Raw genomic sequence first — 12,144 nt, forward strand, 5'->3', positions numbered from 1 at the left:
GATTTTCACGCGCTTTTTTGTCATACGTGTAGCTATGATAAAGGACACATGTTTTGGCGTGTTTTATTATTCATAGTTTGCTTAACAGTAATAGAATATTCTTGTATGCTATAAGTGACCAGACGTCCGAGATAAAAACTGGGAATGTAATCCCAGAGAAAGGGGAAAAAACGGTCAGCTATTTTTAAATTGAAGAAACAATATGATTAGGTTATATATACATGCGTATATCCTACATAAACAATGTATGAATACATTAGATATCTACAGTATATATCTTAGGGACCTATAGACTGTATCTCTGTTGCTGCAGCAGCAGAGAGTTTAATCTGTCTTGACATTTTGTATTGATATTTTGTATTACATTCTTCCCTTAAATGATCATGTTTACAGTGATTGTTTTATATGTATTTTTTATGTATGTCGCTTTGGACAAAAGCGTCTGCCAAATACTTAAACATAAACATATATAAACACCTGAAAGTGTTTATATCAGCTAAAAGTAACCACTAATCTGTTTCACTGGATTCAGAATAAAACCAAATTCTGTTTTACCCAACAATGTTAGTATTTGAATATTGTTACTTGAAGACTTATTCCTGGTTACAATTATACTGTTAAGAAAGTATTGTTTTATACTTTCCCTAAAATGAGAATGCATCATAATCAGTGGCGGCTGGTGAATTTTGTTTTAGGTGGGGCTGAAAGTTTGTAAACCAAACCCCTGTAGGGGCGTCATCCTCCCCCAGAAGATTTCTTTGTGATTTTCACATACAAATATTAAAGATCTTTGCTACTCCTCAACTCTGTGGTAATATTATTTTCACAAAATACAACCAATAGTGCGTTAATGTTAAATCTTACTTGTGAAAAGTAATCCCCCAATTCCTATTTTCAACAGTCCGCTCATTTGAGCAGGAAAACGCTGAACACCAGCCCGGCATCTTTGTTTTCTACCTGTCAACTGTCAGTTTAGGCTGCTCGCCGGCTCCTCATCACCACTTCAAGATGGCGGCCGAATTTCTCTCGCGTCACAGCAGCCAATGCTGCGTCTACTTATAAGATGTCTATGGTTATAACTATAATGTATAACCCCATTCATAACCACACCCCAACTAGAGGTGGGGTAAATAATACATTTTTAGATGCATTGCAATTCAGACATGGACAATTATAGAATTGATTAGTAAACGTCAATAATCGAATAAGCAATGTATTTATTGTATATAAAGTAATGCAGACAGTTCTAAAATTTGGCAGACTGCAGCGAGCCAGAAAGGTAAAGATCCGACCAGCTCCTTTATTTTAGGGCACTTATGTTGCAGTTTTGCACACATTTTCATTAATTTAATAAATGTGGGAATTAATTTAACTGTTTCTTATTACAAATCAATAGGGTTTTTTTTAGGTTGCAAGTGATGAACGCTTATTTACTGAAACGAAAATAAATTTAAAACTGCATCAGTATACATAAATTAAAGATTCATCAATAATCGATTTTTAATCGAATTGAATCGTGAGGTGCCCAAAGATTCCCACCTCTAACCCAAACGATGTCAAAATCTTCCCAATTGTGTCCTAAACCTTTGTGCTGCAAAAAAAGATTTCATCTAACTAATATAGTTTTTATGTAAAAAAATAATATATAATTTTAAAAAAAATTTAAAAAAAATAAATAAATGTAAAACAGGAAAGAACATAGCTTTTATGTTATTAACATTTTATGGTTTTTATGTTAATAACATGTATAAATGTATAATCTCCCCAAATGTGTCCTAAAACTTTGTGCTGCAAAAATATTAAATCTAACTAATACAGTTTTTATGTAAAAAAAAATAAAAAAAAAGTTAATAAATAGATAATGTAATTAAAACAAAAACATTTAAGAAAAAAATAATAAAAAAAAAAAAAAAAGAAAAGAAAGGAAAAGGACTTTTTATGTTTTTTATGTAAATAACATGCACATATGTATAACCTGTTATTACTCATAACCAGACCCCAACTATGTCAAAGTCTCCCCAAACATTTCCCATTTGTTTGTGCTGCAAAAATATTTACTCTAACTAATATAGTTTTTATGTTAAAAAAAAATAAGTGAATAAATAAATGATCAAATTACAAGAAAAACATTTAAGAATTGTTATATTTTTTTAAAAAGAGAAGAAAATAGATTTTATGTAATTAATATTTTATGTTTTTATGTTAATAACATGTATATATGTATAACATGTTATTACTCATAACCAGACCCCAACTATGTCAAAGTCTCCCCAAACATTTCCCATTCGTTTGTGCTGAAAAAAGATTCTTATCCAACTATTTTAGTTTTATTTTGACGTTGTATGATTCATAACGGGCTCCATGAAATGTTAATAAGATATAAACTACAATAAATACACAAACGATTGGGACAAGTTAGGGGAGATTTGGACCTAGAACTTCACTCAGGCCAAACACACATGAAACACACATGAAACACACATCTTCAGCACGTTTTGAAACCTTCAAAAGCTGACTGTCAAAGGTTTGAGAGGCTGAGGCCGAGTGTCATTCTGAAGCCCGTCAGGAGGATGACAAGGACAGAAACTCGTATCGTGTGAGAAAGGATGCAACAATATCATTGTGGCTCAGCAGACTTTCAGACATGTTGGAAGAGTGGAGGTGCCAAAAGAGTCTGAGCGTCAGTAGAAATGTAACGATAAACCGTTTTATTAATAAAATGCGGTATATCCACTGACAATTATCATTTTAAAATATCGCTAAACTTCTTGGGCAGATAACATATTTTGCTGGACGATATATTGCCCTACAATTTTTTGCCGATGTTAACTTAACCACTGATTAGTACTGATAATACAAATAATAATAATGCAAGTATACCCTTTCGAATGCAATAAACTTGTATTTTTAGTATATTTTAACATTATAATTGAAACGTAAACGTTTAAATAACCAAGTTGAATAAAACAATTAATACAAATAAAATATGCTGTTTGAAAAATGTTGCACTTGAATAAAAATCACAACCAAAAGCAATAAAACATGTCCTGGCTTTGTTAAAAAGTGGGCGGGGTACCCTCAAATATACACAACCAAAAAAACTAAAAATAAAATGACTGAATAAACTTTGTTTGACCAAAATGATCAGGGTTATCATTATTATCGCGGTATTGTTGAATGCACAATAAATATTGATCTGACTTTATAAGAGCCATTTTACTTGTATGTGTGTGTTTAAATATTCAAATCTTCTTTCTTTTTAATTCATGAGCGCTTTAAAATGTTTTTCAATTGATGCAAATTGGATGATCAGTGTGTTTCACTTCCGGTTTATGTGACGTTACGCGAGTTCACTTCCTGTTGAACACACCTCCGTCCGTTTGAACTCGACACTTGGTGCAAAAATAACCAATACTGTATGTCAGTAGTTTAGAGAGTAATGTGTCTCGACACGTTTAAATTGGGCTATGACGTTTCTTGATGGGGAATGACATGAATGGCTCTTGTTTTCATGTTAGCATTTAGGCTAGCTAACAAGTTAACGCTAGCCGGCCCATAATTGTATCAGTTTTTCAAACTTTTTATGTTAATACGGTAATATTAACCATCGAGAGTTTTACAGCGGTTATCATAATTACAGTTTTTGCGCATGTGGTACAAACTGTTGTAACCTGTAACAACATGTCGAGGCGGGAAAAGTTACCGACTTCATTTTCATGTATCGGTCGGTTAATTGACGTATCGAATATCGGCCCATAAACCGTGATGGATAGCCACACTTTGATAAACTCACAGACCAGCGATACTGCTCATTTACTAGAGAAGCAAATGGCTGGACAGCTAGCTTAAACGCTAACATGAGAACAAGAGGTATGATGTGTGTTTTTTTCTGAGTTTAAATGTTATATCTAAGGTCCCTTCTACACTAAGTCGACTAAGGTTATCCAGGGTAAATCCCACCTAACCTTATCCGTGTCCACTAAGGGTGTAACGGTACACAAAAGAATTGGTTATGTACGTACCTCGGTTTAGAGGTCACGGTTCGGTTCATTTTCGGTACAGTAAGAAAAAAACTAAATATACATTTTCTGGTTATTTATTTACCAAAATTTGTAAACAATGGCTTTATCCTTTTAACATTGCTTTAAAATAGTTCTGTGTGTGATGGATGTTGTTTCCCTTTTGTTTTTGTTATCTTCTCTTCTTTATTTATTTGTAAAACTGTATAAAGAGACACAAAATACATGTCAAAATAAACACTACTAAGAAACTACATTTCTATAAATGTTTGCTGCATAACATGTTTTCACAGATACACACACAGCCCATACAATAGCATGTAAACAGTGCTCATAAAGTTATGTAAATAGCCGTACATAGCCCATGTAACACTCAAAGCCACACATAAAGAAGATTTACATATGGAATGGTTGCAAACAACACAGGATAATATACATCAGGGGTCACCAACCTTTTTGAAACCAAGAGCTACTTCTTGGGTAGTGATTAATGTGAAGGGCTACCATTTTGATACACACTTAAATAAATTGCCAGAAATAGCCAATTTGCTCAATTTACCTTTAACTCTATGTTATTATTAATAATTAATGATATTTACACTTAATTGAACGGTTTAAAAGAGGAGAAAACACAAAAAAAAAAAATTGAAACATAGTTTATCTTCAATTTCGAATCTTTAAAATTCAAAATTCAACCGAAAAAAAGAAGAGAAAAACTTAAAAAAAAGAATTTATGGAACATCATTATTAATTTTTCCTGATTAAGATTAATTTCAGAATTTTGATGACATGTTTTAAATAGGTTAAAATCCAATCTACACTTTGTTAGAATATATAACAAATTGGACCAAGCTATATTTCTAACAAAGACAAATCATTATTTCTTCTAGATTTTCCAGAACAAAATGTTTTTAATAAATTCAAAAGACTTTGAAATAAGATTTAAATTTGATTCTAGAAATTTTCTAGATTTGCCAGAATATTTTTTTTGAATTTTAATCATAATAAGTTTGAAGAAATATTTCACAAATATTCTTCGTCGAAAAAACAGAAGCTAAAATGAAGAATTAAATTACAATGTATTTATTATTCTATGCAATAAAAAAATACATTTACTTGAACATTGATTTAAATTGTCAGGAAAGAAGAGGAAGGAATTTAAAAGTTAAAAAGGTATATGTGTTTAAAAATCCTAAAATCATTTTTAAGTTTGTATTTTTTCTCTAAAATTGTCTTTCTGAAAGTTATAAGAAGCAAAGTAAAAAAGTGTATGAATTTATTTAAACAAGTGAAGACCAAGTCTTTAAAATATTTTCTTGGATTTTCAAATTCTATTTGAGTTTTGTCTCTCTTAGAATTAAAAATGTCGGGCAAAGCGAGACCAGCTTGCTAGTAAATAAATAAAATTTAAAAAATAGAGGCAGCTCACTGGTAAGTGCTGCTATTTGAGCTATTTTTAGAACAGGCCGGCGGGCTACTCATCTGGTCCTTACGGGCTACCTGGTGCCCGCGGGCACCGCGTTGGTGACCCCTGATATACATTATATACTGAAGAGGAGAGACACAAACATTGCACCCTCCCTTAGAGGCGTGAGCTAGCAGCAAAGAAGCTACATGCTAGGTAGCAACAAGCTATCGTCGCACAGTACTATTTCTACATGCTACACGCGCACACAACGTCTTCATGTTACTCATAAAACAGACACAGGACTTACAGACAATGTTTCCAAGGCACTTTGTGGGAAGAAACAACAAACTTGGAGCGCTGAAACACATAAATCCATCTCGTGTGTAAACGAGTGAGCGTCTGACTGTCGCGCGGAGACTACCGGAAACTGGAGGAGGGAGCAACTCGCCTTCAAAATAAAGGTCCCTTCTCATTACCTGATAATGTTACATCACAGTAGATAGATAGATAGATATATTTTTATTTCAAATATGCATAAAAAACAAGAGCAAGCCTGATCCAATACAGTGCTATAGCCTTAACAGCCATTATAACAAAATGAAAAACAATGGAGAATAAAAAACAAAAACAAATGAGCATTGGACTTTCTTTTTCTTTTCTTTTTTTTTTTTCCTTCTTTTTTTTTACATATTTGAAAAGGAGTGAGAAGAAGTTTACACTTATTTAATCCCACCCCTTTTCTTTAAATCATAAATTACTCTGAGCTAGAACTACCTGTTCACTCAATGTACAAACTCAAAGAACTTATATATACTGTACATACATCATAGATATATACATACATATGCACACTACACACATACATAGCCACATCATTACCACTAGTGATCATGGAAATGGTATGATGCCACCACAACAACACCACTGCCTCAATGGGCAGCCCCACACTCTTCTGTAACACAAACAACCCAATATCAAAGCCCTTCTTCATCTCTGTACCTCTGGAATACCATGTACTTATACTTCCTTTTAAACTGGTTTATGTTTGGACATTGCTTTAACTCATCATTCAAACCATTCCATAATTTCACTCCACAAATTGAAATACAAAAACTTTTAATGGTCGTTCTATAACTAAGCATTTTGAAATTTAAATTCCCCCTTTAAGGCCTACTGAAATGATTTTTTTTTATTTAAACGGGAATAGCAGATCCATTCTATGTGTCATACTTGATCATTTCGCGATATTGCCATATTTTTGCTGAAAGGATTTAGTAGAGAAAATAGACGATAAAGTTCGCAACTTTTGCTCGCTGATAAAAAAAGCCTTGCCTGTACCGGAAGTAGCGTGACGTCACAGGAGCTAGTATTCCTCACAATTCCCCGTTGTTTACAATGGAGCGAGAGAGCTTCGGACCGAGAAAGTGATGATTACCCCATTAATTTGAGCGAGGATGAAAGATTCGTAGATGAGGAACGTTACAGTGAAGGACTTGAGAGACAGTGATGGACGTATCTTTTTTCGCTCTGACCGTAACTTAGGTACAAGCTGGCTCATTGGATTCCACACTCTCCTTTTTCTATTGTAGATCTCAGATTTGTATTTTAAACCACCTCGGATACTATATCCTCTTGAAAATGAGAGTCGAGAACGCGAAATGGACATTCAGTGCCTTTTATCTCCACGACAATACAACGGCGAAATGCTTAAGCTACGAGCTAACGTGATAGCATCTTGCTTTAACTGCATATAGAAACAAAAGAAATAAACCCCTGACGGGAAGTATAGATAGAAAATCAACAATACTATTAAACCGTGGACATGTAAATACACGGTTAATGCTTTCCAGGCTGGCAAAGGTTAACAATGCTGTGCTAACGACGCCATTGAAGCTAACTTAGCAACTTAGCAACGGGACCTCACAGAGCTATGCTAAAAACATTAGCTCTCCACCTACGCCAGCCAGCCCTCATCTACTCATCAACACCCGTGCTCACCTGCGTTCCAGCGATCGGCAGAAGGACGAAGGACTTCACCCGATGCGTTTGGCGGCCCGGAGACGTAGGAAGTCAAGGTGAGGTCGGCGGCTAGCGCGGCTAGCGCGGCTAGCGCTCCAACAAAGTCCTCCTGGTTGTGTTGCTGTAGTCCGCTGCTAATACACTGATCCCACCTACAACTGTCTTCTTTGCAGCCTTCATTGTTCATTAAACAAATTGCAAAATATGTCCAGAATACTGTGGAATTATGAAATGAAAACAGAGCTTTTTGTATAGGATTCTACGGGGTACCATAACTTCCGTTACTTTGACTTCGTCACGCGCATACGTCATCATACCGCGACGTTTCAGCCGGATATTTCCCGGGAAGTTTTAAAAGTCACTTTATAAGTTAACCCGGCCGTATTGGCATGTGTTGCAATGTTAAGATTTCATCATTGATATATAAACTATCAGACTGCGTGGTCAGTAGTAGTAGGTTTCAGTAGGCCTTTAAATTATAACCGCCCTCTCGTGTGCTGAACAATTTTTGAATGCTTCCTGGGAGTTTATTTATTTTGGCTTTATACATTATTTGTGCAGTTTGATACAAAATAATATCATAAAATTTCAATATTTTTGACTGTAAGAATAGTGAGTGAGTACGGTCCAGATATCCAACCTTGTTGATGATCCGTACAGCCCTTTTCTGAAGTATAGTTATTGAATTTAATGAGCTTTTATAATTATTCCCCCAGACTTCCACACAGTAGGTTAAATATGGTAAAACTAATGAACAATAAAGAATGTGGAGTGATTTGTGATCCAGAACCTGCTTTGCTTTATTTATTACTGAGACGCTTCTTGACAGCTTAGATTGTACATGTTTTATATGTGATTTCCAGTTAATTTGATCGTCAATTGTAACTCCGAGGAATTTTATTTCAAAAACCCTTTCAAGTATGGAAACTCGTTCGGTGCACCTCCGTTCCGAACCAAACCCCCCGTACCGAAACGGTTCAATACAAATACACGTACCGTTACACCCTTAGTGTCCACACACACACAATGGTCGTTTAAGACCCCCTCACCCCCTCTGTCCGCCGGCGCAATGCGACCTAGTACGAAGGGTATTCTTACTGTGTTTCAATGTAGACTATTGCCACATTTCTTATAACAGTAAAGCTTGCTTGCCTCGCCATCAGCAGCCGCCAGACTATTGTAGTGAATCACACCTGAGCCATCATAAATAAATCATGTCTTTAATGGACGTTTGAAAGTAAACAATGTGATAGAGACCATTTTACAACAACCAACAACAGGACACTGTGCTCGTAGGCTGAAATTGGCGGTCGTACTTGACGGCCGCAACCACTTCATGGCTTCACAATAGTTATGGAGTACAAAACTAGACGTTGAGTAATCGCTCGACATACATGGCAGACAATAACTGACGGTCTGCTTTGCCAGTCCAAATGCATTCGTTGTTTCTGCTCGCCTCTTCACACACAGCATGATGCTGACTTTTGAGGCATCTAAAGAGTAGGGAACCCTTGTGAGAAAAGGCGTCTAACTGCTGACAATAATGATGACACATGGCCAAACACATGCACGTGTATTTTGCCTTCATAGCTGCATTTGATAAATGAGCGTATAAATGTTGTAAAGGTCACATAAAATATGATCCAATCACTTCTGCCGCCTGCACAGTATAAATGCTGATTGCCCTCGTCAACATGTCAACAGAAAACCAATACATACACAATAGACAAAACAATGCGAAGCTAAAGTACCCAGGAAAATCTGGTGTTCAACAATAACGTATATTAAAGACTCCGGCTTCCTCCCACCTCCAAAGACGTGCACCTGGGGATAGGTTGATTGGCCACACTACCGTTCAAAAGTTTGGGGTCACCCAAACAATTTTGTGGAATAGCCTTCATTTCTAAGAACAAGAATAGACTGTCGAGTTTCAGATGAAAGTTCTCTTTTTCTGGCCATTTTGAGCGTTTAATTGACCCCACAAATGTGATGCTCCAGAAACTCAATCTGCTCAAAGGAAGGTCAGTTGTGTAGCTTCTGTAACGAGCTATACTGTTTTCAGATGTGTGAACATGATTGCACAAGGGTTTTCTAATCATCAATTAGCCTTCTGAGCCAATGAGCAAACACATTGTGCCATTAGAACACTGGAGTGATAGTTGCTGGAAATGGGCCTCTATACACCTATGTAGATATTGCACCAAAAACCAGACATTTACAGCTAGAATAGTCATTTACCACATTAGCAATGTATAGAGTGTATTTCTTTAAAGTTAAGACTAGTTTAAAGTTATCTTCATTGAAAAGTACAGTGCTTTTCCTTCAAAAATAAGGACATTTCAATGTGACCCCAAACTTTTGAACGGTAGTATATATATATATATATATATATATATATATATATATATATATATATATACACACCCCACCATATATATATTGTATATACTTTATACTTTGATATACCTACAGTCATGGTCAAAAGTTTACATACACTTGTAAAGAACATAATGTCATGGCTGTCTTGAGTTGCCAATAATTTCTACCACTCTTATTTTTTTGTAATAGAAAAAACATTCATGAAGTTTGGTTCTTTTATGAATTTCTTATGGGTCTTCTGAAAATGTGAGCAAATCTGCTGGGTCAAAAGTATACATACAGCAATGTTAATATTTGGCAAGTTTCACTGCAATAAGGCGCTTTTGGTAGCCATCCACAAGCTTCTGGCAAGCTTCTGGTTTAACTTTTGACCCCTCCTCTTGACAAAATTGGTGCAGTTCAGCTAAATTTGTTGGTTTTCTGACATGGACTTGTTTCTTCAGCATTGTCCACACGTTTAAGTCAGGACCTTGGGAAGGCCATTCTAAAACCTTCATTCTAGCCTGATCTAGCCATTCCTTTACTACTTTTGACGTGTGTTTGGGGTCATTGTCCTGTTGGAACACCCAACTGCACTCAAGACCTGATGATTTTAGGTTGTCCTGAAGAATTTGGAGGTAATCCTCCTTTTTCATTGTCCCATTTACTCTCTGTAAAGCACCAGTTTTATTGGCAGCAAAACAGGCCCAGAGCATAATACTACCACCACCATGCTTGACGGTAGGAATGGTGTTCCTGGGATTAAAGGCCTCACCTTTTCTCCTCCAAACATATTGCTGGGTATTGTGGCCAAACAGCTCCATTTTTGTTTCATCTGACATCACATGGACAAAGATAAGACCTTCTGGAGGAAAGTTCTGTGGTCAGAGAGTCAAACTCATTTATACACCCTTGTCTTTAAATAGACTCCCTTTTAGACCAGTTGATCTGCCGTCTCTCTTTTTCTGCTCTGCCTCCCTCTCCTGTGTGGATGGACCAGTCCTTATGCATCAGTCGGTCACGTCTCTGCGCTGCTGATTCGTCTCCACTCACGACGATCCCCTGCTGTCCCCACTATGAACTGGACTCTCACGTTATTAACTGTATCGACTCGGCCTCCATCGCACTATGGATGCCGACCCTACAGGGGTGGGGTCCCCCACATCTGTGGTCCCTTCCAAGGTTTCTCGTTGTCCCAATTGGGTTGAGTTTTTTCTTGCCCTTATGTGGGATCTGTCGTTGTGGCTTGTGCAGCCCTTTGAGACATCTGGGCTATTTAAGTCAACTTTGATTGATTGATTGATTGATTATGGAACCAAAGCTTCAGTACCCATCCCAACAGCTGTGAGAGTGTTTAAAAAAGGAAAAAAAACAAATCCCCTTGTTGCCCTTCTTCAGCTGGGTCTTTCAGCCTCACTCCATCACGGCACTGTCCATTCACATTAACAAAGAGCGCTTGGTACTTGGGCAAATTGAAGCTATGGCCGCCACAAACAACTGCCGTGTTCGATGGAAATCCAAAAACAGCAGAGAGCGGAATAATTAGAGAATGCCGTTTAGCCACGTTGCAGTGAAGCTACTAATTGAAAGAGCTCCCCCAAATATACACGCTCGGATGTAATGCCTACACTTCTGCACAGAGAACACATGAATATTCATTAAAACCCAGAGAGATCTTGAAGGGGGCCATATGGTTGACAATAGGCTGATTTTTACAATTGCCAGTGTTTAGTGGCGCTCTAATGAAGAGCCTGGTGCAGTGCAGGAAATCTGCAGCCTGCACGCATGCATTCCACCGCAACTTTAGCTGCTTGGTGACAAATAGTTTCAATTTAGAAAAATCCATTACACCATCCCTTTCAAAAGAAGGATGACAATTCAAAATAGAGGGCTACAAAAAAAAGCTAGCATGCAGCACGTATTTGAAGATTCTAGACCAGGGCTATTCAACTACATAATGAAGAGGGTCGCAGTTTCAAGAAATGTGGATGTTTCGTCAGAATATATTCCTTTGAGACCGCGTTTACTTAATCGTCTTTCTCACTGCACCGACAATAAACTCGTTATTCTGCCCTTGCTACTCGTTTTCAGCGTGTCCAGGTAGTTAACAGCATGAAGCAACAGAAGTTTCAGACATTTGTTGAGGATCGATGTTCCTTCTTTTGAAAGGTTTTCCTTCCTCCGTTTTATTTTGTTACACTTCTTCCTTCGTTTAGGTTTGTAAGAAAATAGAAGCAAAAAATAAACATTACAAGAGTATGATGTTGATTGCATAATTTACATAAATAAAATCACAATAAACTACAGATGTTTACGCATATAGAAATTAAACAACATAGA

The sequence above is a fragment of the Entelurus aequoreus genome, linkage group LG14 (assembly GCF_033978785.1).
Source record: "Entelurus aequoreus isolate RoL-2023_Sb linkage group LG14, RoL_Eaeq_v1.1, whole genome shotgun sequence".
In the NCBI taxonomy this organism is placed as follows: Eukaryota; Metazoa; Chordata; class Actinopteri; order Syngnathiformes; family Syngnathidae; genus Entelurus; species Entelurus aequoreus.